Source organism: Choloepus didactylus, chromosome 6, assembly GCF_015220235.1.
Source record: "Choloepus didactylus isolate mChoDid1 chromosome 6, mChoDid1.pri, whole genome shotgun sequence".
Taxonomy (NCBI): Eukaryota; Metazoa; Chordata; class Mammalia; order Pilosa; family Megalonychidae; genus Choloepus; species Choloepus didactylus.
Window position 1 is genome coordinate 141,700,707 of NC_051312.1, and position 3,469 is coordinate 141,704,175.

General features: G+C 38.8%; 1 pseudogene; it reads left to right on the forward strand.

Moving 5' to 3' along the window:
- The first annotated feature begins 279 nt into the window (after positions 1 to 279).
- LOC119537375 lies at positions 280 to 1,207 on the forward strand (annotated as a pseudogene).
- Positions 1,208 to 3,469: the final 2,262 nt, after the last annotated feature.

Consider the following 3,469-nt stretch of genomic DNA (forward strand, 5'->3'; position numbering starts at 1 on the left):
GCTATGGTCTTGTTGCCAAATTCAGGTAGCGAAAGTTTCTAAGTTAGAAGAGTATTTGTTTCATGATCAATACTCTGGGTCCAACTTGGAGAAGGTTCTGTGTACTTTAGGGAGTTAGGGTAGGGCTATCAGGACTGCATACATGAGTTGAGAAGAACTTGTGGTTCTGTTTTTCTGTTCCTGTCAACCTCCCATATGCAGGTCTAATTTTGTTTGGGAGTGGAGTTAAGATTTAATATAATTTTTATGTTCCATTTTCACATACCTCCCCAAAGAAGAATGGCCCTGGGAAATGATTCCACAACAGTGTTTGTCTTAGTGGGTTTAACACAGCAGCCCAAGCTCCAGATGCCTCTCTTCCTCCTGTTCCTGGGAATCTATGCAGTGACTGTGGTCTGGAACCTGGGCTTGATTCTCCTGATTGCAGTCAGCCCTCTGCTTCACACCCCCGTGTACTATTTCCTCAGTAGCTTGTCTTTCATTGATCTCTGCTCTTCTACTGTTATTGCCCCAAAAATGCTGATGAACTTCCTAGAGAAGAAGAACACAATTCTTTATTCTGAGTGCATGGCACAGCATTTTTTTTTTTTTTTGCACTCTTTGTGGTGGCTGAGGGTCACTTCCTGACAGCAATGGCATATGATCGCTATCTGGCATCTGTTGCCCTTTGCTTTATCATGTGATCATGTCCTCTCGAGTCTGCTCACTATTAGTAATTGTTCCCTTCACCCTTGGCTTTCTCTCTGCCTTGGCCCATACAAGTGCCATGATGCAACTGTCCTTCTGCAAGTCCCACATCATCAGCCATTACTTCTGTGATGTCCTTCCCCTCCTCAATCTCTCTTGCTCCAGCACACATCTCAATGAGCTTCTACTTTTTATTATTGCAGGGTTTAACACCTTAGCCCCCACCCTTGCTCTCTTCATCTCCTATGCCTTCGTTTTCCACAGCATCATTGGCATCAGATCCTCAGGGGGCCGGTCCAAGGCTTTTTGAACTTGTACCTCCCATCTCTTGGCTGTGGGGATCTTCTTTGGGTCTATCACATTCATGTATTTCAAGCCCCCATCAAGTAAATCCCTGGAACAGGAGAAGGTGTCTTCAGTGTTTTACACCACAGTTATCCCCATGCTGAACCCTTTAATATATAGTCTGCGAAACAATGAAGTGAAGAAAGCCCTGAGGAAGGTTTTTGTGCAGTGGTGAGCATTGATTTTGGGAGAAGGTAATGGTTCCAATGAAAATATGTTCATTTTGTTCCTTTTTCCTTGTTATTCTGCTTTAAATGGTTAATATCTGGATTTTATAAATACTTTCTATCCATATGTAAATTTCTTTTAAATAAGTAGCAAATGATGCCTTTCTCCCTTTTTTCTTTACATTAGCCAAATTATTAGGTTTTTTAAATTCAATTTTATTGAGATATATTCACACACCATGCAGTCATACAAAGCATACATTCAATTCTTCGCAGTACCATTATATAGTTGTACATTCATCTCCAAAATTAATTCTTGAATATTTTCATTACCACATACACAAAAATAATAAGAATAAAAATTAAAGTGAAAAAGAACAATTGAAGTAAGAAAGAACACTGGGTGCCTTTTTGTTTGTTTTGTTTTGTTTTGTTTTTTTTGCCCCCATTTTTCTACTCATCCATCCATACACTGGACAAAGGGGAGTGTGGTCCATATGGCTTTCCCAATCACATTGTCACCCCTCATAAGCTACATTTTATACAATTGTCTTCAAGATTCAAGGGTTCTGGGTTGTAGTTTGATAGTTTCAGGTATTCACTGCTAGCTATTCCAATTCATTAGAACCTTAAAAGGGTTGTCTGTATTGTGTGTAGGAGTGCCCACCAGAGTGACCTCTTGGCTCCTTTTGGAATCTCTCTGCCACTGAAGTTATTTCATTTCCTTTCACATTCCCTTTTGGGTCAAGAAGATGTTCTCCATCCCACAATGCCGGGTCTAGATTCCTCCCCAGGAGTCACATTCCATGTTGCCAGGGAGATTTACTCCCCTGGGTGTCAATTTTTACAAAGTAATTCTCTAGTTTTGTCTTGCAGGATCTTCCCAGTTGAGAAATATGAATTCAGTAGGTTCTGCAGCTAGTAAAATCCCACTGTATTAACAAAGGTTATATATCTTTAGTTCCCTTCTTTTGAAAATGCCACCCAAAATACATCCTACCCCTCCTCACTCTCTCCTGCTCTAGCACATATGCCAATGACCTTCTCCTTTTTATTATTGCAGGATTTGATAAGGACAACTTGATACACTCCTGGGGAATTAACTCAAGGGCCTGTGGAAGAGCCATATAAATTCAAGGACAGGCTCTCCATGGTTCCCTGTCTGGGTTGCTAAATGAATTTAAAGCACCATAAGAGAGTTACACAATTTGCAGTAGACTACCCACCCTGCTTTACTCATCTTGGAATTGAATGTTTCTTAAGGACATGGTTGAAAAACCCAATGAAAACAGGCTGATAGTTCTAACTTCTATCACCTAAAAAGGCACTATATGAAAAGAGTCTCTTCCCTCTAATCAAATCATTGCTTTCTTGGGTAAAGCTTCCTCTACATGGTTCAACTTTAATTTGCTACAATATTTGTGTGAGGCCTGAAATGCTCACGCAATTGCTAAGTTTGGCTCAGCCTACCCAACCAACATTTGCCTAGGATCCTAGGGCTGAGGACATTGTGGAGGTTCAGTTAGCTCACATTTTTCAGAGGACTTAGGCTTTTTCTGAGGCCCACCTTTATTTAAGACACAGTACTTATAGCCTATCCTCTGAAGAAATGAATGTGCACCTGCATAAAATTATTCACTCACCTGGGAACTAAATGCTGAGGTTAAAATCTCACATTATGAGAATTTAAGATCCATAGTCACCTACTTGGATCTCAATAGTTAAAAGCTAAGCATAAACTATAAACTGTAAACATATTGCAAAGTTGGAATATGTATTCCTATACCATGCATTCCATCCAAACTGTACAATCATTGGCTTTCAGTACATTCACAAAGTTGTGCATTCTACATCACAATTATAGAACATTTTAATTACTCCAAAAAGAAAAACTACATAGCCCTTAGCACTTACCTTTCAATCCCTCTGCCCTTCCCCAGCCCAACATAACTGCTAATATATTTGTCTCTATACATTTATTTATATTTGAATTTTATATAAATGGAATCATGCAATATGTAGTACTTGGTGTCTACTTTCTTTCACTCAGCATAGTGGTTTTTAAAGTTATTTTTTTTTTTAATTTGAGAAGTTGTAGGTTTACTGAAAAGTCATGTAAAAAATACAACATTCCCAAATACCCCTCTACTGTTGACTCTTTGGATTAATTGGTACTTTTTTTACAATTGATGAGAGAATATTAAAATAGTACTACTAACCATAGTCCTTAGTTTTCATTAGGTGTAATTCTTCCATATACCACCCTAATA